The sequence below is a fragment of the Eleutherodactylus coqui genome, chromosome 10, assembly GCF_035609145.1.
Source record: "Eleutherodactylus coqui strain aEleCoq1 chromosome 10, aEleCoq1.hap1, whole genome shotgun sequence".
In the NCBI taxonomy this organism is placed as follows: Eukaryota; Metazoa; Chordata; class Amphibia; order Anura; family Eleutherodactylidae; genus Eleutherodactylus; species Eleutherodactylus coqui.
In genome coordinates this window covers 33,528,402-33,553,035 of record NC_089846.1, presented here as the reverse complement: position 1 = coordinate 33,553,035, position 24,634 = coordinate 33,528,402, and the positions used below count along the sequence as shown (strand labels likewise).

The 24,634-nt window shown below is 43.1% G+C and overlaps 1 protein-coding gene and 1 long non-coding RNA gene across 2 annotated transcripts in view; one reads left to right on the top strand and one right to left on the bottom strand.

Annotated features, from left to right (window-relative positions):
* Positions 1–24,634, bottom strand: part of NR6A1 (nuclear receptor subfamily 6 group A member 1) — a 207,470-nt gene that overhangs the window by 139,772 nt on the left and 43,064 nt on the right. The window lies entirely within an intron of this gene.
* LOC136579712 (uncharacterized) lies at positions 1,839–22,209 on the top strand. The gene is made up of 2 exons (XR_010786900.1): positions 1,839–1,979; positions 21,347–22,209. It is a non-coding gene; the product is annotated as an uncharacterized lncRNA (long non-coding RNA).

The following is a 24,634-nucleotide window of genomic DNA, read 5'->3' as shown; positions in this document are numbered from 1 at the left end:
TCGGTAAAGATAAACTGACCTCCTTGAAACATTTCCCCCCCCCCCTTCCCCCTCCCATCTCTTCTTCATATGCAGGTGTCATGTCTGGCAAGATAAACCTGCAAGAGGAAGTGATACTTTTTAATTAAGGCTACAACTGGGGGTTGTGCAGACACCCAAACAGCCAGGGCAGTAAACCGCAGTCTTTGAATGGGTCATGTTTCAGTGATGGGAATAAAGGATGAAAGAGGGTGGGAAAAACAAGGTTAAGTGGCCAATAAGAAGAATGCATTAGCCCCTCTATGACTACGCCAGCAAATAGCTGGCCTCCCAGTCCCGCACATGACTGCATTTGCTCCTGTCCATCAAATGGGTCATATATAGTTCAAAGCAAGTGCAGGAGACGGGAGAGAAGATAGTGCAGTTATTAGGCATTCCATAAGCTGGAGAGCGGTACTGCACCAGATTCATTCCACTACACCAAAAAAAAAAAAGAAGAGAAGACATCTCCAGATGAGCACCACCATGGGAAAGACCTTGTGTGACTCCATCTGATGCCACCTCTCGAAGGACCTCCTTCGCGTTGGGTGAGTATTTTTGATTCCTGCTGTCTTTTAACTGTGAGCAACTTGGAATTTGTGCAGAGGGGAACTGTCTGCTGTCTGCACGTGGTCTCTTTGTTCTTCCAAAGCCGGCTATCTCATCGACTTTACCTTCTTACTGCGGGGGAAAACCCTGCTCATAACACTTAAGTCGTCCACGTTCAAGCTTTTCATACTTCCCAGCATGGAATACTCCAGGATGAAGCTGGAGTTATCTCTTAATACAAGTTCTAAACAATTCCTTTAAGAAAAAAGGTTGACAAGGGCAGGCATCCTTGTCCTGAGAAAGATGTAAGCAAATACTCTGCTAGCCGCAGGGCTGCTTGTACTAGACAGGGAGGGACTGAGCCAGACAGGGGGACAAAGCCACACCAGCTAAACCCAGACAGTTTGTGTGTCCTGATAGGTCTGCACACTGGGGTCAACTGGCTTTTGTGCAGAGAGTAGAAAAAAAAAAGCTGCTATTAATTTAACCCCTCTGAAGAAATGCTTCAGCCTTAATGAAGGAAGCCATAAACTGTGGGCAAACTGTAGGATAGATTTTACGGTCTACAACCAGGTTCGAGAAAGAGGGGGGGGGGGGGGATCAAAAATGTGCAATTTAGATTTAGGAAAACGGTAGACAAATTTGTGGCACTCCATGCTGTTTTTTTCTTTCTAACAATGGGTGATAAATTTTAGATTTTAGTTAAGCTGGTGTTTGCATTCATAATTTGGAAAAAAGGTTTTTGAACCCCCTAGGCCCTACCGGACTTTTTGGTAACTGATGGACATGCAGTAACTACTACTTTTCAAAGAATTTTATTTCCTATAGGGGACCTTGGTTCTGCGTTGATAGGCAAGTTAGTGACCACATATGTATATAATCTACTAAAAAAAAAAACAACAACAGAATGGGACCCTAGTTTTGCAACCGTCTGGTGCATCCTGAAAATAAATATATATATAGCCTACCATGCAGCTATTCCCCCTGGCAGCAAGAGGGTTAAATACGCTCAGCTGCTTGCAAACCCAGGAAATTGAGCGTAATCAAAGCAGACAAAAGAAGGCAAAATCAGCAACCAATGCAAAAACTAAAATCCCCACAATGAGTAAAATAATACAGTGTCTGATGCCCCCTTCCCAAAGACCCCCACCCCAACCCAAGTGAGGAGGAATGTGCTAAGTGACAGGAAATGTTCCCAAACCTGCCCACAGCCCCCCCCCCCCTCTTGCTCTATCCTCCTCCCCTCCAGTCGCGCCTGCTTTTGTCTACAATGATCCACACACTGCTGCTGGAATATGTGTCTCGCTTTAAGACACACACCACAGAGGGCAATACTGCAGATTCCTGTACTACAATGCTTGGTAACATCTGGCGAGGGATGCCAGGTGTCTTCGGGTTGGCCGGTGAGACAGGTAAGAGATCCGATCAGCGGGTAGGATGACCTGCAATAACTGCGCCCAAAACTTAATAGGTTAAGGAACTGTAGCACTTTGCTGTACGATCAATGAATTCTCTGGTTATCTTTAGTGTCTGGAAAATGTCACAAGTGCTGGGCAGCGAAGGAAAAAACATTGTCTATGGGTTTCTGATGTTGTATGCGGTAGAACGTAAGAACTGTGTTACAAAAAGCTTGCAATCTATTCTTTGCAGAGATAACAAATTGTTCTCCCTCTACAGGGCTCTTCGAGTGATGCAGTCTAGACATTTTATATATATGTAATGCAGGGTAGACATACAAATGTATCTCCTGCATTTGTTATTATTTGTATAGGCAATGGTGCAACAATGTTGCAGCTATGCTCTTCCAAAAGGTTATTATTGGCAAAATAGGTAAAGAATAAGCCATGCCGTTTGCCCGGTCTATTTATTGTTATCTGTTCGAATCTGTTGATTAAGCGGTGGCCTCAAAAGCCTTCTCTTATATGAAGGGGTTAAGCAGCATGCAGGTTGAGTTAGCGAGCTTAGTACAGTGTGGTTGGGCTCTGCAGTCCTTTGCAAACCCAACGTGCCTCACGTAGCCACTGGAACAGTCTCTTTCATGGATCTGGCTACCTGGATTTGAATAGAAACCAGACAGCAATTCTTCAGACCCCGCCAGCCCTCCATCCTCTGGACAATAGAGATTTGTTAGCACGCAGCCACAATCTATAGGACACAAAGCTTAAAGCACCACAGACATGAGAGGGAGGGGGGCTCAACAGGAAATTACAGCTTTTTAATGCCCCAATGGCAGGTCTGCTACAGGAGGAAAGACAGCTCTGTCTGTATATAGTATTCTAGAGGTAATTTCGGGAGAATGAAGCCCAGTTGTCTATGTAGACCGACTAACAGTTTCATAAAATATACAATTTTATTGTATGATGATATTATCTTCCCTTAATCAAATTTTATTCTATGGAGAGCAACATAAGATTAAGGGAACAATCTTTTCAAAGTGGGCTACATACAAGTAATGTAGCGATGCCAAGATCTGCTGCAGATGACACTATTTTACACTATGTTGCACCCCATTGAATACATTTGTCTGGAGAGGAAGCCTGTAGGACAAGACTAACCGGTCATACACACATTTTTTTTCATTCCTCATAACTGCAGTAAAATGTGTCACAACTCCACTATGTGTTTTCGCAAAAACGGTTTATCTACCAAAAAACATTTTTAATATAGCCACAGGGCATGCAAAGCCACATTTACATTCAATTTCCACTTGGATGCAGTGGCGACCCACCTGATGGTATAGGGAGCCCTATTCTTCTAAGAGATGGGAGGCCCAGAGCAGTGTGACCCCACTTATTAGGTATTTCTAGCTTTGGGACAGGAGTGGGGGGGGGGGGGGGGGGGTGGACCTCGTTCAGGAAAATTGCCCCACCACCATACAGAGACTTTCGAAATAAAAGTAGAATCAAGTAGACACAAATCTTTATAAATGGCCAGTAATATAGCACAAAGATAAAGGTCTAAAGGCCTGAGGCATCATCATGAAAGCTATGATCATGTGAGTGCATTCTCTGTACAGGGCTGTGGAATATGTTGGTGCTATTCATGTAAGAAAAAAAAATAACTATCTACTCAGTCATGTGAGGTTAGTCTTTTCTTATTATAACGGGACATGGATGGATAAAGGATAAAAAAAAAAAATTTCTGTATACGTCTGGTTTGGCAATGAAACTGAACCCATGATGACCACGTGCCCCTTCACCCCAGCATAGTTTAGCCAGGAATTGATGGACTTTCAGCTATGTAGACTCCAACACAGATGCAGAATGCATGACATCTGCTAGGATGAGGGATATGCAAAACCAAAAACACATTTGCACAACACATCACATTCTCTGCAAATCTTGAAGCACAAATATGTCACTTATGTAAAAGATGCTGATGGAATATGTGAGCAGATGGCCTGATCAAGCATAATGCTGAATGGTCATAACAGAGATGCAAAATGTGAGATATTGCTATGTTAATGCTAGGTTCTGACATGTGCAAACTATGGCTCCTCCGATCCAATACACTGAGGTGGCACAGACTGAAAACTTTCTGTGCCGGCCATGTTTTACGGTTGGCGCTGCACCCATCTACTATGGAGATGAGCAAAGCCATATTTGACTAATACGCTGAATCGATTTACCCAACGCGATTCACAAATGTAGCAAATCAATTCACCCAGTGTGTCATAATGGCGGGTGGATCAAGAACACATCTGCAAAATCGGTAGCATAGTTGTTAACAGAAAGGGGGAAAATGGAAATAATGTAAGGAGTGAATGTTTTTATTGCATACCTATGAAATGAGCATGTGATGGGCATATACGGATGTAGCAAATGTTAACTTGACGTTTAACGATAATTACAAGGTACGACAATGATGAAAATGATCACGATGCACCAGTCATTAACGATTGCTACATCTGTAATCCCCCAAAATACCTGTATAAACAGTGAGCTCTGATGTCATCTGAACATTGAAGAAAATTTAGGTAACTGAAATATTGCGCACAATGAAGTGTGATGTGTACCTTTAGCTTCAATGTTCTTGACTAGTGTAAAGGAACAAACCCCACAGATGCGAGGTTATCGCCTTTATATTCCCATTAATATACAGGATTGTCTGGTTCTTTAAAACACCCCAATTTCTTTTGTCTCACCATGACCCGTTACTTATATAGGCCAACGCATTTCATGACACTTGTTATCATCTACATTTACTCCATATAGCTCACTATCAAATTTCCTTATCCCAGACACTAGGGCCAATTTTTTTGCATGCTGGGAGGAAATTCATGCAAACTTGGGGAGAATACACAAAGCTCCATAGAAATCTTTGCCTTTTGGTGAATTTGGACCCAGGTCCCTATTGATGTATACAAACAGTGCTAACCACTGAGACTCTGTGTGCTACTCACTTGTCTTAGGCCAATATGAAACTTGAACTTGTATAAAAAGTGTCCTCCTACATAGACTTCCTCTTGAGTGTTTGCTGCAAATGCCATTTAATATTTGAGTGACTTAGTTAAAACCCCCAAAACGCGTCGACATATCACACTATTGAATTACCAACTTCTCTTGTCACGTAAAGCTAGAATTACATATTTGCATTCTCGAAAAAATGGCTTGCTTATGCCTTTTCCCCCATTTAATTGACACAGTTTGCACGTCACCTGGGATAAGAATTTGCTCTATTGTATACGAAGGATATTTGGGTTGGAATAATGCGGTGCTTGCATAAAGATTTACTGGAATCTGAGCTAATCTTCTAGCGGTGTCAAAATGACAAACGGAATATAAAGCAAAGTTAGTACGGCTTATAAATTTTTGTAATACCTTTCCGCGGTATGATGGGACGTCTAATTACCAACATAAAATAAACACAAATAATGGTGGCAATAGGTAAAAAAAAGGATCTATACAAAGTCCGTGACAAGCAGAGCTGAAGGAAAAAGGGTCCGACATACTAAATTTACCACTGATCTTTATGAGCAGATGCATAATAGTGTGTCACTGGCTCATAACTTTGAAATACCAGTGCGCCCAGTCCAATCCCTCTTCTGGTATGCGCCTAGGGGCAACTGAACTCAGCAGGGTAAGCGGAGCAGAAATGTCAGTGAAATGCGTCAGAGCCCAAAAAGACTAGAGGTAACATCTACTGATGTCTTAAGAATGGTCATTTCAGGTCACGTTCCAATTTGTCATATACACCCTTCAAATCCTTATCAGTGATGTAAGATACGGTATATTCAGAATTGGATCAAAGCTATAAGCAGAGTACTATTTTACCGCATCAGAAGTATGCCATGTAAAGTATTTTTAGTACTTGTGGCTTGCTTATACCGTACAATAGGTCACCACAAAAAGCTAAAAAGTCCAAAAGGTCCATAAATTTTCACATAAAGCTTCACATAATTAATTAGAAATGTAACACTGATGATGGAGCCTACTCACAAGTAGTCTACAGCATCCAAGGAGACCATTTCAGCCCAACTCACCACACGTATGGCCCTCTTGAGGATGCCGATTCCAACACTCAGTTAGGTTGCCTTCACACGTTGCCGATTTGCTGAAAATGTCACCCTTTCATTTGAATTCAAGTTGAAAAGGGTGAAATCTGTGGCAGATCTTCACCAAAATCCACGGCAAAACCTGCAACAAATCGGCGACGTGCGAAGTACCCTTAATTGAAAAAAACCTTTAAATGACCATTCCTGACCATGTAGAAAGCCATTCACCCAGGGTAGTGGTAATCTACCAAGTCTACAAGTCATCATTGGCCTCAACGACGGGAAACGTTTTTGGATCCAAGCCTAATGAGTTCATAAATCGTCTTATTGGGGCTCCTTACTCGATAGCATAGACTACAAGATTCATTAGAAATTACAAGTGCCATAGAAGACATTCCCATCCGAGGACCATAACTAAACTGGTCAAGGGATTCTGAAACAGTACCGACTTGGAGGGTTCCATAAACATATCTAGTTATGCAAGTTGGGGTTATGAATAGGTTTGACAATAAACAATGCTTATAGACTCAACCAAGACTCCACACCAAATAATCACCGGCCAGCCCAAGTTTCAAATTGGTCCCGGAGACGGTTTTCTTCTGCATTATAATTTATAGCGCAGATGATTTCCTCGTTCTTCCTTATTTTTTATTTAGCAGGTGAACGTCTATGAAAGACATAACGTAAACAACCTTCAGATTTCTTCGGTGGCGTCTGTAAAGATGCACTGAATGAGGAGGTACGATTAAAACATCAAAGCAGAGAACGGCTGCCTCCTCCCGGTTTCTAACATATTAATTGTATGGGGACTTCTCCTTGATCACTTCCACATACTGGGAATATCCTGAAAACAAAGGAATCCTTAATCAGAGGCACATACTAGCAGTGACTCACACTTCACTGGGGAAAGCATGCCTTTGAAGTGTACTAGATAGGAAGCCGTGCCAACATCCTGGTTCCCTGCTTATATCTTGTTTAATGGCAGAGAAATTTGTGGTCGCAGATGAAAAAAAAAAATTTAAAAATTTCCCAGATGCACAAATCAACAACAATTCTGCTTTTGGGGTTCACTTATTTCCTAGATGGCTATAAAAATACGTAATTGGCATTTTTATACAGCAGAGTTATCAAAAGAATTATTCCCAAGCTCTTCTTTAAAAGGATGGATGGATACATTCTAGAACGGTAACCTCATTCCGAGGTTATGAATACGCTATTGTCAATGTGACCCGATTTCGTTGCGATCAGCAATGTGTAGGGTTGGCCGATAGTGCCTCAATGTCTGCCGTAGGCGGAAGAGAAAGGTAGAACAGGTTGGATTTGATCCCTAGGGATATAAATTGTTACTAAGAAGTGTCTGGCGGGGGATTATTCATCTCTCGAAATAAACATGCATGCTCAGCCAACCCAAAGTTTATGGGGGAAGTCCGGAGAAAGTGTTGGAAAGTTTAGCCAACAGTTATTTAATGTGTTTAACTATTCTTATGCAATGTTCTAGGCAGCTCGTAGTGGAAATAATCCGCGGAATTGTTACAGCAGTATGGATGAGACTTCAAGAACTCTTATTCACGCGTTTCGCAAACATTTCTGTAGCGTAAATTGTACCTGTGTTGTGGAGTTTAGACTTACAGCATGTCAATTTATGCTGCGAATTAGAAGGTGAAATGCGTGTTGAAATCAACGTTAGTGGCCGATTTCGATCCGCACCCAAAACACAGCATTTTTCGCTGCTGAAAATCCGCTATGGTTGAACGTAAACTAAAGCTTCGTTCACACAGCTTTACATCTGTCAGATCCATGTCTAATTTTTCTGATGACAGTTCAATCCACAGAAGAACTCTGAAGCAGAGTCTTAGAGTTCTGCCAAAGATTTGGCCAGTCAACGGGGAAAATCCACATGCAGTTTAATGTAGAAAATGCGCCAAGGGCTGACACGCAAAGGGTTTCCCGCGAAATGGATTTCAGAATCTGCATGAGGAAATAGGGTACAGATTTTAATAATATTCAGAAGTATGCTAAAATAGTCCATATTTCGCCATGGAAATATATGGGTGTGGAATCCATACCCAAGTCTGCGGCAAAATTCTGCTACGTGAACGAGGGTTGCTTTTGACGGGACAATCGTTGGGCACTTCATGGAATAGGTCACGTCCCCACAGCACCATAAACTAAGTCATGGTGCTGTTAGTGTACATGACGGGGAGCTGGTGGATGTAGTCTACGTGCCATGAAAATCTGACTCTTTTCAGGTTCCCATCCACAAACTGTCCCATAGACTTATATGGGAGAATGTGCGCATGAGAATCTGAAAAGTCAGATTTCCGTGTGCTGTGCGATCTTCATTGGATGACAGTAGCTTGATCATGTGGGAACGTAGAATCCTAGAATGGTAGAGTTGGAATGGACCTCCAGGGTCATCGGGTCCGACCCCCTGCTCAGTGCAGGATTCGACTGGTTCCCTTTATTAACGTGACCGATTCCCTTTAAGCACCCGACAGTCGTCCTGGCAATTATCGCCCCTGCGCTTTCACACCGCAGCGATCATCGTTCAGTGAATGGAGGCAAAGTGGCTGGAGATTGCTTCCGGAAGCCAGCCTCCATTCACAGTACACAGGCAGTGGTTCATAGATGGACGACTGACTTTTTTATGGCCACATGAACTGAACGATAAACGATTAAATTATCGCTGGTCGCTCATTTGCTAGTAAGAGTTTACACTGAACGATTGTCATTCCGTTCCACACGATTCCCTAAGAGTTGATTTCTTCCAGGTTTTCTGCACACCCTGATCAAGCAGGGGATGCAGGGAGAATTCAGCTCAGAAGATTATAGAATTGTGAATGCATCTAGGCATGGCAACATGCTGCGACCCAGGATCAATACAAAATAAGTAAAGCTCTGTGTAAAGTCCAACCACTTTGCTCTACATTATTCCCTCCGCTTCTGCCACCCGTTGTTCCCACCCTCCATTGTGCCCAGAATTATTATTTTTTCTTAGCAAGCCAAATAGTGTAACGGACCGATTAACAAAAGCGCGACACTAGTGTGAAGCCGTAATGAAAGCGTTTACGGAGTTCCACATCTTTTATGTAGTATGTATGTAAACCATACAACTGCGAACCCTAGCTATAAAAGGGCTCCACACTTTCTTCTGTGTCAAGCCTTGCGGCCAATGTAAACAACCTGGTCACATATTACGCAGTAAATCCACATTTTCATAAAAATAACAGTAAAGTGTTATATTTCCCCACAAGCGTACCGTTGTAGCTGTGCAAAACCCATCCAAAATAGACCAATTGTTTTTCCAGGCCACAATGAATGAAATAGCCGAAAATGTAGACACTGAATTCTTGCCCCTGAGTCTCGCCAATTCTGCAGTCTAGAGTCAGATGAAGTGTGAAGTCTATGGGTGCTCTTAAGCTGCACATACGCAAAAATAAAAGTCGGCTGAAATGGACAATTTTTGACCGACCACCATTTGAAAATTACACTCAGACTTTAATAAGGGCGAAAACGGTCATCTGTCCGGTAGAACTTTTTCAACCCTTGTAGGCTGAAGCTACAATGTATCCCACTTTGTACAAGCCTAATCTCCCCGATGTGCCAGTTGAGTTTGGCATGTTGATTGTTAGATTGTTGATATGAACAACCCCACGCTAATCCTAAATATATACCTTTCTTTGGTGGTGTAGCCTGCAGTCTACACTGGCTGGATTCGCATTCTGTATAGACTCTTCTAGACTGCATGGAAGTAAAGATATAAGGCTGAGGTAATCCAAAATACTCTTTGTTCTATGTTGGCGGACATTTTGAACTTATCCAATTGACATTCCATCCATACTGGATGAACAGTTCTTGTTAAAAGAATTCCTTGATGGTGAGATGATCAGAGGGTGCCTATGCTGCTGGGATCCCCAGCTCTAATCTGTGAGGAATCCCAGCAGCAAGTGCTCAATGCCCTTGCAGCAGCGCCAGAGGTGAAATTAATTACATAGTGCTTTTAGAAATTAATGGGCTGTCCCTTTCATACCCGGACATGCCGCATTCCCCATAGAAAGACACACTTTTTGTAGCCATCCTCCCTACTACTGATAAATAGATGAGTCCTAAATAGAGATGAGCGAACCTACTCGGACACGCCCCTTTTTCGCCCGAGCGCCGCGATTTTCAAGTACTTCCGTACTCGGGCGAAAAGATTCAGGGGGCGCCGTGGGTGAGTGGGGGGTTGCAGCGGGGAGTGGGGGTGGGGGGGAGAGGGCTCCCCCCTGTTCCACGCTGCTACCCCCCGCTCCGCCACGCCGCCCCCCGAATCTTTTAACCCGAGTACGGAAGTACTCAAAAATCGCTGTACTCGAAACGAGTATATTCGCTCATTTCTAGTCCTAAATGTGTGACCCACCTTATTACAAAAATTGACAATTGCGACATTTGCCACCTGAAACAGTTTACGAGTTGCAATGGTCCAATCTACGTTCTTCCAACTTCCTGCGCTACTCCCGGCGTGTTACTTTAACGGTTTCATCTTCATCATCAGTACTTAGCTGCTCATTATTTCTTTGATGCTGAATATATTTACCGAATTATTCTGCAAACAAGATTACATCTCCAGTGGTCATGTCGTGCCGAGAGGTCTTACCCCAAGGTCTGTACACTACTTGTTATCAATGTGAATGTTCTGCTCAGTGACAAAATGCCAGCGTTAATCAAGCTGAAATGCTGGTAATTACATGTCACAACCCATTAATATTACCTATATGTATCCGAATGGCAAAAAAAGATGCAAAATGCTGCCAACGCAGCCGGCATGTCCAGCCTTCGCCCTCGTATTCTTTAGGGCAAGCTGTTGCTAAGAAGCTGATTTGACATGTCAGAGAGCTTTCAAATGTCCTTAGTTGCCTTTAGCAAATGAAATATTTAGAAAAACAAAAACTGCAAAGCACCTAAAGGGTGGGGGTTATTTATCTCAAGGGAAAAAGCTAAAAAAAAGGAGGAAAGTCAAATAGAAAGACTCGGGGTGCGTTTGTACCAAAGGTTTTCTTGTTTGAACAAGCGAACAAAGTCAAATGTCAAGTTTCTACAGGCAGATACATGGTTGGTTCATTCAAAAACGAGAAATCGTTCAGTCATTGTGAGAAGCAATCGGTAATTAAACCAAACGATTAGTGAATGAGCCTACGGTAATTCTTATGCCTGCATAAAATGAATGAAGAGCAAACGATTTATTGTTATTTGTTCGATCATTGGCTGCGTTTAGACTGAACGTTATCGTTCATTTTCGCTCGTTAGAACGATTTCTTGAACGGTAATCATTTTGTGAAAATGGCTTATAGTTAGAGATGCGCGAGCATTGTCCTTAGCGAGTACCTGCCCGCTTGGAAGAAAAGGTTCGGGTGCCGGCGGGGAGGGGCAGGGGAGAATGAAGGGGAGATCTCTCTCTCCCTCTCTTCCCCCCGCTCCTCCCTACTGACTGCTGCTACTCACCGCTCCCCCGTGCCGGCACCCGAACCTTTTCTTCCGAGCGGGCAAGTACTTGCTAAGGGCAATGCTCGCTCGAGTAATGGTCCTTAGCGAGTATGCTCGCTCATCTCTACTTATAGTGCATCGGCCATTACTTCTGATATTGAATTATCTGAAAAATGTCTTATGGGTATAAAAGCCAAATGGCATGCCAAACACACTTGTTGAAATTAGTATTCAGAGACGAGTATCTAAAGAAAGAAAATAAATTATATACAACATGGTAGGGGATGCAGTGGGGTTTATAGTTGGGAGGCACCGAGACTATAGCAGGTCCATCTTTGGGGCGCTTTCCATATACCATAAGGTACCTAAACCCACAGCATCCATGAAACCATTTTGAGGACAATGAGAAAAAGCAATCTGTTAATTGCCATAGACAACACAGTGGTTTCCTAATAATTCTGACTATGGACATAAGATTACAGTCAGTTGAATAGTCTTTTAGAATGCGTTGACACGTCATTGATTCGCTATGGATTTTGTGGTAGATTTTTTTGCAGATTTCACCCCTTTACTTTGAATTCGATTAAAAGGGTGAAATCAGCCACCGATCTGCATCAAAATCTACAACAAACGCCGTAGCAAATCAGCGACATGTGAATGTACCCATAGCGTTCTTTCCAACTCCACCATAATCGTGCACACTTGGCCCTGTTAAGACACAGCAATGGGTTAGCCTTATAACGGATAGTTATAAAAGAACTAGTAAGCCCGTGTTAGCTAATTGGCAAGTGGGTTTATAAAGGGACAATTGGTCCAATAGTGGAACAATTTTTTCCGTTACGCCACTGTTAGGATCCATAGCCGAAACAGTCCTGATGTAGCAACAAGTGGGGAACGTCTTGCTAAATTGGCAGAATCACATTTAAGGTGGACATACAATAAATATTGGCTCCATTGGTTACCAGTTAGGTGGTAGCCAGATACCTCTGATGTCTAATTACTTTGAAGGAAACTACTGGACAAAATAAATATCCTGTTAGCCCCTTGCTTCCCCTAACAATAGTCTTCAGATGGGTCAGCAAGTTTCTATAAATAATAGAACGTCTGAGGATCCTGTCAAATTGGTGGGTCTGCCAACAGAGTTCTAAGGGTCCAACACATCCAATAATAACTCAGTAAAGCTTGGCTTAGATATAAAGGGGCTTTGGATGATCAAAACACACTACCGATGCCTTAAGCTCCTTTCAGGCACAACGATAAGTGCCCAATTCTCGTTTGCCCGAGCATACAAGCTGGTGATGTCATCACCAGCTCATTCGCATTTGTACGGCTGAAACTAAACGACGGACGAGAACCTCACTATTCTCATTTATTCTTCAGTCATTGGCTCGCATTTAAACTGATTGAACAGTTTTATGAATGGTCATCGTTCCATCTCAACACACCATTAAGGTGGCCATATACATTAGATACAAGTAGGTTGATGGTTGAACAACCATTGAACGAATGACTGTCTGGCAAATAGTTTATCTGACACAGCTACTACTCATGTTTGGCCATACTGGCCATTGCAGTAATCCATGCTGGCCATACATGGTCTGACACCTGGTAAAGGACAGACAATCTTTGAATGAAAGATCTTTCATCTGGCTATTGGGTGGCTAACTTTGTTGGAGACCATGGTGAAGTCATCGGTCGGCCAAAACAATTGTTTAAGTTCCACTCTCTTTTTCAGAAAATTAACCCTTTTCATCAAAGACAGTCTTAAGAGTATGCCAACCTTCATGTCACACGATTGCATAGTCACTTAGCACTGAGTATACAGTAGTTACAAAAGACAAAATAGACGTAACGTTCCCATAAGACGCTCCAAGTAGGGAAGTAACCAAAATCGGTAACCATAATAGAAAAAAAACTTTCTCCCTCTCTAATAAGCTATGCTTTCAGCAAACACGTAACCTTTAACGAGACCATCCACCACTGCACTCCATATTAAAACCCCGCACAGATCCCGACACACGACCTATATCTGTTCTGTCCATCTGTGCCCATCTGATTTTTTTTTCCTCCAGCAAAGATGAATGTGGCTTTAGCATTTTTTTTTTAAATTCTCTGTTCAGTGAATATTGAGGTCAATTAGGAACGCTGTTTGCTTTCCGTACCCTGAGCAGATTAGACAGACGACCCCCCCTTCCTCCCCATCCCCACAACACCGCCGATCTCTGTTGCGCTGACCCACATTCCGCTGAAAATCTGCTACTGTGCACTCCGGCGCTGAACGCTAAAATCCTCTGCGGCCATTCTTTTTTTTTTTTTTTTCTCTTTTCGCCCTATAGCCCAGCAATGTATCCCTTCCTTCCAGGTGGCAAAGAAGGAGTTCGTTACTTTAAAATAGCCAAATGTATGCTTATTAACACCGTTAAAATGTATTTATGACCCATAATTTACATTCTACCAACAGCTGTACAGAAAACTGAAGGACGGAGGAGTTTTAGAACGTATCCAATAACCTGAACAGTATGTCATATAGGACATTCCCATTTCTAATGAGCTAACACTTACTCTAGAAGCCTCCACTCAATGAGTCTAACACATTTTCAGAAAATTTCATTGTATGTAGCGAGCGAAAGAGAAAAAAAAAAGTGCATGAAAAATTAAACACACATGAGAATTGCACTTTCCAAGCTGCACTACCAGAAATAACTCAGAGCAAAAGAGATGCCCCAGAGCTTAAATTCCAAAGCTTTCTCAATCCACCCCCTCCCTAAACATTCACCCAGGAGGAAATAAAACTTCCTGCCATCTGCACATATTAACCCGTCTGAAACCGAGGTGGGATAAGACACAGATGGTGACCATGTCATCGTCTGTGACTTTCCCCTTCAGGATGTTAGGAGTTGCTCTTTGGATAAATACTGATATTTTTTAATTATTATTTAGATTTATTTTCTTTTAATCAATTTTTCACCAATTTTAGAAATCCGGAATAAAGGCTAAAATACATTTTTTTTTTTAAAGTCGAATACATTTTTGCACCATCTGCAAGGATTGATTGCTTATCTCTTCAGCCGTTAAACTGGGATCAGACTGTGAACTATGATCAATGGTTACATTTAGCGGGCCAGTTGTACAGAAGTAGGTCTAGACTTCAATAAGGCTCTTTTCCCGGATGGATCTGTATACAACAAACCCAACAGATGACCTATAAACCCTACTGATGTCATCTGTTCCGTAGGTTACCGTCAAGGTTGCTATGATTTTCGCAGTCAAAATTGACAGTAACCCCCAATGAAGGATTTCACAGTAGCGCCATGATGGATCAGTACACAACAAATCCAACGAATGACCTATAAATCCTACTTATGGTATTCGTAGGGTTTCCGTTGAGGTTGCCATTGTTTTCGCAGCAAGAGGAGCGCTGCATGCTGGGCTATCTTTGCTGTCAAAATTGACAGTAACCCCAATGAAGGTTCTACATAGATATAGATAGAATGTGCCGAAGGGTGCAAGGTTTGCTAACCAGCAGCAGACATACCATGACATATGAAAAGAATCAGGATGTATTTGGGGATCTGCCGCTATGCGAGAAACAATGAGTGTCTGGCAGGATATGGAAGAAGTGGATGACAGTCGCGGTACACGTGGAGAATAATAGGAAACGGGGCACAATAAGGTTCTATGCAGCATCCATGCACTGATCAGAAGTGACAGCTGGCAATGATCTAGAGCAGCCGGGTGCTCCCCGGAGGGGCACTGAAAGCCCAGAACGGGGAGCCGAGTCTGTCCTAGGAGTGCTGGGGGGGCATATACTCTTCCATCCTGAGCAGCTGACACAGACAGATCTCATCTGGCTGGAAGGTAATGCCATCAGGCGGGTATAAACAAAGGAATCAGAGGAAGGAGATGGCAAACTAACAATATCAAGAGTTTCGAGATGGTAGATATGGGACATGTGTAGCATAACAGCAAGTTCCGTAGACCAAGAAAAAGCAGAATGTCATTCGGTGCCGCTTATTACCCCGAAACACAAATTTTCCTCCCCATATGTATCCAGACGTGGAATTAAATGCTAAACTAAGCAAGAGACGGTGGGTTTGCTCTCTGTTCTCTGCCGCCTGGCTGCATGTGCTCAGCAACCATAAAATGAGGTCAGCGCTTGCACATATATGAGGCCTCTCAAAAGTGAGCGTTGCCTTAAGAATCCCTCGTCACCTTAAACGACACTGGCCCCGTGCCATCACATACAATCTTTTACGAGTTTTCCGTCTCTATTTTGTTTCCCTCTTGGCTGAGCTTCGAGAGGCGCGCTCATTTACACGAGGGGCAGTCACATTTAATTAAAAGACGACTTGCCTGTAGGTGGAGCAGATTTCTGGACAAACCCCATTCACGGCATTTTCCACTCTGTAAGGCAATTTACTGCTTTTCATAAAAATTAAAGAGGTCGTTATAAAATAGAAATCGTTCGGAAAATTAGAAAAACAAAATCCTTAAAGAAATATACCCCAAAGCCAGAAAAATTGCCTAAAACGCCGCATATTTACACAGAATGTAAAAAACGGTAGTGCCAATAGATTATTAATAAAGTGGGACTAAACTTTTAAATCAACAGCTTAAAAAAAAAAAAAAAAAAAGCTTCTAATAATCTTGCAGTTACGCATGTATATGCTCCTTGAGACTTGTGTTCTAAAAGGGTTTCTAGAAGGTTCCCCTAAAAAATAAATAAATCACAGGTCACCCCAAGCTGCCCCAAAACCCCAGTGATCGCCTGTAATCTGCAGTGCTCCAGGGTGGCCGTGGAAAAGTAACCTGGCAGCTGTCTAAAAGAAAATCTGTCTGTGCTGCCCCTAAGCAACCAATCACAGAGCAGCTTTCATTTTTCGTTCGGCTGATGTAAACTAAAAGCTGCGCTGTGATTGATTGCTTTGGGCAACAAAGACAGATTTTCTTTTAGACGGCTTTTATAAGAATGTGGTGCCAGGCTACTTTTCCGTGGCCTTCCTGTACAATGCAGCAAGTGCTTAATTTTCCTACAGCACCACCACAGGGAGAATGAAGTATTACAATGAGCTGCCTGTGTACTTCACGGACGTATTGTGTCCTCCAGAGGAAGGGAACCTTTCTGTAGCCAATCCTAACTCTAGCTAATTGCTGTAGACACTAGGCAAGAGGTCCCACTTTTAGAGTCCTTTTGAATGAGCGAATGACGTCATCACTAGCTCATTCATTCCTGTGCACTCTTTTTAGACAGGGAGATGCATCATTGGCTTGTTCAACCATTCAGTCTTTCACATTCGCTGTATAAATAAATAGAAAAGGACTGAACGATTGCTGTTAAAACCGAACGATAAGTGAACGAGCCAACGATGGTGCTTATGCCTGCATGGAATGAACGACGAATGAAATGTGAACGATCATTATTCATCATTCAGTCATTGCCTCACGTTTAGACCGAACGAATATCGTTCGCTTTTGCTCATTTAACTGTAATTGTTCCGTCTAAAAGCACCCTAACTCAAAATGGCCAGATTGGGCATTCGAAAAAGCGTTTTCTAAATCCATCAAGGGCTCACTTCCACCCGTGCTTTAATTCTCCATTGTTCATCTCCTTTCTAGGAGCCAAACAATAGCAAGAGCGGAAGTGCCCGATCTGGCACATGCCAGACTTGAACGTAGCACATTGACTATAATAGGTACCATGTAGCTGTTATCATGCAGTCCGGGATTTTCACAGAAATCTGTGACAGAGGCTCCGAACAGAACCTCCAACACTATTGTGAACGGAGCTTAATCCAACCGAACAATTCAGTTGGGTACTCGAATCCTGCACTGAGGTAGGGGTTGGACCCGATGACCCTGGAAGTCCCTTCCAACTCTACCAGTCTATGATTCTCCCTAGCCTTATCAAGTCCATTCATATTCTGTAGGATACAAAAGATATCCTTTAGCATCGGAATTTTGGAAGGACCTGACCAAGTATGGACAAGCATTGGGGTCTTCACAAAATAAAACACTAAAGGCTCTTTTACAGAAATTGTTGATCAGGAACAAAATATACCGAATTCCAAAAACCCTTGGAACACCAGCATAAAGATACATAGCAATCCAGAGGACTTTTGCAAACAATCGGTAATGTGTAGATGACAGGAAGAATGACTTGTACACAAGTATATATTCCGTCACGCACAGTGAAGTAGGGAATGCAGTGCATACAGCACTTCTGGTAGCAGATTGTACAAAAGTGGTTGTGTTGACAGAACGCGACGGCAAGCAACAAAGTAAGACGTCACTAGAGCCAGCAAGAATTCATTGAGAATGTCTAAGTTCAATAATGACCATAGAAATCATAGCGAGCTTTCTTCTGCGCTAACAGACAATGCTTTATTCTCTCGTCGTAACAACCGTTGTACAACAATAGGGCAATTTATGAATGCAATATTTAAATGCCGCCAAAAGAGGTTCGCATGCAGCATTAATACCTGTGTGGGCATGTAGCTTGACATACAGTATATTTATCTTACTTTTTACACTTCCAAGCTCTCGGGCTTCAAAGCCAGGCCACACAGTGAAGGTCTTATCCAAAGTTTTCAGATCATTCCCTATATAGTTCATGCTTCTTCCTACAGTTGAAAGAATTCACCTAGTACCACAGTCCTAAGGCACCCATTAAATACACGTTGACAGATATGGCAGTATTCATCAGGATCATGTTACAATTAAGCCTTTGAATGCCAGACCTCATCGAATGTCCAAGTATGGGGGCAATTGTACCAGTCATGCCTGATTTTCGTATCAGATTCCATTAACCTCCAATCCAAGATAAGATGTTCCAGGGGTGTCTTGCATCATTAACCTCCTCACCCGAAATAATTTATATCCTGGTTGGGCCTACCATGCAAGTCACATTAGGGCCTAAGGATACCAGAAGTTGTGGCAAGCCAATGGCTAGTATAGGAGTTCCATACTTGGGTTGGCAAGATGGAGCCATATGGTTGTACTTGGACACTGCGTAGTACCTCCTGCACCCTTTACTAGGAGAAAACTAGTCTTGTAAGCCACATTTTCCTTTGGCGGTCTTGTCCATTGCATCCTCATACCTGTTCGGGCACGTGGATTGGACATTGACTAGTGTCCTTCAGAGAGTAACTATGTGCATTGCATAGGCTTCTTTCATAGGACTGTGAGAGGTTATGTATTATAATGAACACAGTGACTCTTTAGCAAGAGCTATACCCATAATTATAAGTAAGATCCCTTACAAAGCAATCTCTATAATTGAGGAACACCTGCTGGGAGTAGACTGGACGTGTGACGGGGAGCACTGAGACGTCTCCCTAGAGTCACATCCTGTTCTGAACAATGGATGCGATTAAGATATCTTCAAGGCTGGGACCGCATCCCGCTATGCTTTCGAGGTTCTGCTATTTCAGGTCACAAGTACCTGGCGCGGGCTCACAGTGTGCGCTCTGGCTGTGACCAGACCCATATCTGTAACTAAACACTGAGAGGGTTTTGTTTTAGGCAAAGTCAGGTCCCAGACACTTGGCAGTCATCCAGTGCACACAAGGGAGGTGTGTTAGACACACTATGGGCGGTGGGGCTCACTGCCAGGCTGGACAGACCCAAACTCCGAAAATACTTAGGTGACATTCCAGACTCATTGCGGAGCCACTAAAATCATACCAGTCATTTTTAGAATGGCGTCAGTTTCATTAAAGGCATCCTAGCGATTCAGATGATGCGTAACTAATTATCACAATTTGGTTAATATTCTAGTCAGTGCAATAGTTTACTTAATGCAAAGCTGATTATAAGGCGGGTTCCCAGATATCAGGCAAACTTCTGTTTTTTTCCCTCCTCTGGTGTTTTAGTTAAATATTGGATGGAAAGTGATGCCTGAACTGATTCTATAGTTTCCTATGAGACAGTTTAGGACAAGCTGAGCATCAGTTTTGATGCCGGATGTCTGGCTATGGATGCCAGACCCATGCACAAAGTGCGCCAAAATTATATCAATTGTGTCCGTTTCCGGTATGAAATCATTCACAAGACACAACTGATATATGGAAACCAAGCGTTTCTTGACTTTCAACGTACAAAGCTTGGGCATGATGCAAGACATAGTCAACAACTGCTCTTAAAGGGGCGCTTTATGTAAAGGCTACTTTTAGCTCCTAAATTTATGGAATCCAATGTAGTGTATTGTTCTTGGTTTTAAGTGATTGCTCATGACCCTCAGGTTTTCATTATGTAGGCCTCGTACAGTTAAAATAGTTGTCCAGTTGTCAGCAACATAGGCCATCATAATAATAGATCAGTGGGGGAGCTGCCAGCTAGGACCCTTGCCCATCGGCTGTTTGCTGGGTTGGTGTGTTCATACAATGAGCTTATTGCAATCCTTGAATTGAATCGGAACCGTGTGTGCAATACCAAGCCTAGCCACTGCTGTGGGAACGGAGTTGTTTGCTTCCTGCAGAAAATAGCTCAATGTACAAGCACACAGGCCCAGCAAACAGCGGATTGGTAGGGGGTCCATGGCAACAGAACACAGTTGATCTACTATTGATTAACTATCCTGCTAACAGACAATCAATAGTTTACAACTGGACAACTCCTTTAAAAGGGTCCATTTGGAGCTTTTAGCACAGATCTGGCACAAAATCCCAGATGAAATAGCGCTATATCATACGGTATAATGCTTGTCAAAATGCTGGGAGTCGGACAGACCCAATTATAGTCAACAGGGTCAGTTCGGCTCGGCTCCAGCAGGTGCCAGATCCAAAAGTTCCAGTATCTTCGTTGTTCAGCCCTGACAATTGAGCCGAACAATGGAAATGACCTGGAGTCCTAGTGCAAATATGAATAGTGCCTTAAGTGTTGACCATCATAATGCATGACTTCTGGGCAGTACATAACTTTGTACAGAGCATAATAAGAATATAAAATGGTGGATTATAAGGGTAGGGATTTCTCTGCAATGGTAGGGACTAGGGATGAGCGAGCATACTCGCTAAGGGCAGTTACTCGATCGAGCTTTGTCCTTAGCGAGTATCTCCCCGCTCGGAAGAAAAGGTTCGGCTGCCGGCGAGCGTGAGAGGTGAGTTGCGGCAGTGAGCAGGGGGTAGCGGGGGGGGGGAGAGAGGGAGAGAGAGATCTCCTCTCCGTTCCTCCCCGCTCCGCTCTCCCCCACCGCTCCCCGCCCGCCGCCGGCAGCCGAATCTTTTCTTCTGAGCGGGCAGGTACTCGCTAAGGGCAATGCTCGATCGAGTAATTGCCCTTAGCGAGTATGTTCGCTCATCTCTAGTAGGGACATTTGAATACAATATACTACGCATGAATGTTTCTGCACTTGCAAGTATTTAATGGAATACCTCTGTAAGGGTGTGTTCACACGGTGCCAATTTGCTGCAAATTTCAGAGTAGATTGGCAACAGATTCCACTCTTTCAATTAAATTCAAGCTGAAGAGGTGAAATCTGATGTAGATCTGCACCAAAATCTGCATCAAATCAGCCAAGTATGAACGCACCTTAAGACAGCAGAAGAGATTTCCGTTCATAGACTTCTGCTGTCATTGCCTAAGGAGGTCCAGTACTTTATTCTATAGGAAAAGGGGAATATCACATTATAGCAAGACTATAGGTCAATTCAGTAGGTCAATTCATGGTCCAATTCTGTGTTCGATAGGTCTGAACTATGACGCTGCGTATGACCGGATTTATAGATCAGACCTAGATTCCAGTACATATAGAATATATTACCTAGCTAGCTTTGGTAACTCGTGTATAACATTTCTGTTGTTGTGCTTTTTATGTTGTTGCAGAATCCTCAAGAATTGCCGAGAAACAAAACTTGGGAAAAACTACAGAAATACCAACCCGACCTAAACCACAGCTCTTAGACCATGCGCCACATTCGGCAATGTCATAACATGTTTGTTAACTCTCCAGACATAATGTCCTCGTTGATACCAGAGACGCAGCCATTGGTTGTTTTACTAGAGGAAAGTCTGCCTTTTGTGTGATTGAACGCTTTCCTATCCATCCAAATATCCCCATAAAGAAATCTCCAGTGACCTCATTGAGCTGCAGGAATGTGCTGAACTCGGCAGACTTTCCACTCCTCTAACGGGGTGTGGATACCGTTTACTTGTGCACCAGGCCCTGATGGCTTCAGAGAACATTCAACGCTGTCGGTGAGTTTGAGAAAGTGTAAAAATATAAACCATCGGCCGTTGACTGTACCCTGAGGCTCTTCAAACCCCCAAGGAACAAGCAAGAATGGAAAGAGTTGACCATAGACAGCACATGTTTCACAAGTTCTAAGAACCCAACACCACTGTTCAGAGGTGAGTTGTCTTACATTCCTTCACAATGTGACCAGACCAATCCGAAACTACGAAAACACACATACATATATTTTTTTAGGTGCTCAGAGTTGGTAGGGGTAACAAAGCAATGCTGCCACGGAAAGCAAAAAAAAAAAATTCTGGCAAATTTCGAGAACGTTGTGAGATCCAGTCCGATTTTTGCAGAATCATCCAAGGTCCAGGATAACGAAAAGAACTGCATGCAACATTGATGTTGGAGAGATGGAACACATACGCTTCGTGCAAACAACTTGGGGGTACAGATTAAATTTGAAAGGGTTGCTTGAGAATTAAAAAATAAAAAAACAGTACTCACCCTTTACCGTAGATCTCTGGTCCATCCAGCACCAACACATCAGTGGCCCCCATTAGTCTTTGCTTATATCCCAGAGGTAATGATGTGCTGTACCGGCATGTAACTGCAGTAGCCAGTCACCGGCCTTAGTGGTTATGTGTCATACTAATTGCCATCACAATAAAAAGGCACCACCAGTCCTTCTAGTAGTGACCCTACAAGACCTCTCGTGTTCCCAAACGGCAGAACAAACATGTTCTATAGCCATTATCAGAAACTTAAGTGACCCTTCAGTCAAGACAAAATTTTGGCCAACCGTAGAGGGAAATTATATTACCTGTAGCTTGTCTTCTGTGCGGTTGTCCCTCAGATCTGATGGTTCTCTGGTTCTAGGCTCCATATTCGGACGTCCAAGACCACCATCGCAATGTTCTGACTGATTTGCAAAGTGCATCCATATTATTAGGCCACTCTCAGACATCCCCTTTTTACCGCGATTAGCACGACGGGCAAACCGCCACGGTAATTGCAGTACAAGGCTCCTATTGATTTCAAGGTGGCCTCGAAAAACCCTTGCTCGATCGCAGAATTTTCTAAAGCGATGATCTTCGAGAGCTGTCTGACTAGGTTGTCATGATTAACGCACCTCATCACTCATCAGAATGCTGGGGTGCGTTAAAACCCACTGTTGGAGGCAGTAGCCTGTGTCCAAAAACTATGGTAAAATCGTGGCAAAGCGCTATTTTGATGACGACACGAGTGAGAGTGGCCTAAGACTACCAATGCACTATACCTGCTGTCCGATTGGTCAGCACTGCTCAAACAGTGCTGGCCAATCAGAGAGCAGCATACAGTTTGTTAGAAGATCACAATTGTTCAAGATGGCTGCTGCAAATGTAAAATGATTGTACCATAGAGTATCACGCCTAACATCCAGCTGTTGTCCCTTCCCAACAGCATCACAATGTATCATTTTACGCCACTACACTTAGTTGCTTTCCCAAACGAAAATATCAAATTTAGGATCGAAGGTTGGGAGAAGTGCAGTTACAGCCCTTGATTTGGTCTCTCGTTAAAACTTTATTTCCAAAACCAACATAATTAGGTAGAGTCCCCGGCCAAAGTAATTAGAGAAAATAGGAACAAGGCGCCCTATTCATGCTCCAACATCCATGTGTTAGGGGCAGTACAGAAGTACCACCATGTCCTGAAAGCGAACATCTGATGCCTGCTGCACGCAAATTTATGGACGGCTTGTCTAAAACTTGGCCAAAATGACGGGATCTCGTTTCAGAACAAATTACATGGTTTACAAACAAATCAACGTGAAGCTCCGGTGACTTTGAGAATTTTTTTGCAATTAATTTTTTTTGTCCATGCAAACACCAGGTTGGCCAGAAAACACTAGAGATCTTTGCAACGTTCAACTGGTCTGATCTGATTGATCAGAATGTAACGTGCGGTCAGCGATCTCATTGTAGGAAGGGATACAAAGAGATTCAGCACCTATATAACAAACGTTACCACTTACGGTCTAAGGGTCGGTAAAATACTAGGTCATCGTCCGAAAGCATTGTACAGATACATTATGACTAGACATTAAATCCTCCGGCACCTGCAATCTGACTACACAGCCAACGCAGGGAAATTAGTTTGGGTTAAATTGGTTTTCCAGCCCCATAAAAATGTTTGAATGGCTAATCTATATATAAAAATGTACTTACACTCACAAATGTCCTCACCAAAGATGCTCTTGTTCCCTCTGGCATTTGTTTATGCAGCTGCAGCAATGAAGTGTTCCCCCGATGTATGACTGCAGAGAGGTTGGCACACCAACCATGTTGTCTGGTGCCATGAACTCAGGGCACGCACTCACATTGTACACTTGTCGGTTTTATTCTAGAATGCTGCCATATTTCATAAAAACCAAGTATACTTTTAAAAGTCGCTGGGAATAAGGAGAAGGGTCACAGGGGTGGGATCCCACCAACTTCTCCCCGCGTGGATCACCTAGATTGACAGGTCTCTCACAAACAGGAAGAGACTTGCAAGTCTAGCCGATGCGGAGGGGAAAGGCCTTGCAAGGACGTCGCCCTCCTGTGACTCTGAGCAGATATTCAAAGTGAAACGCGTTTCACAATTAAACGCCTTCAACCTGGGTTCCCGCATTAAGTTCATGCTGCCCACGATTTGGACAGCATGAACCTGGCGATAGGTTCCCTTTAAGGAAACCTGACAGTAACCGCTTTAAGAGATGTAAGGTCAGCAGTATTGGTTACCACCCAACTTTTCCAAAAACATCCAAGAAAGAGCTGTGAAGGATTTTTAGTAGAGATGAGCGAACATTCTCGTTTGGAGCAATTACTCGAACGAGGATTGCTTTTTTTGAGTAACTGCCTACTCTGGCAAAAAGATTCAGGGGGTGGCGGGGTGCAGCAGGGGGGGGA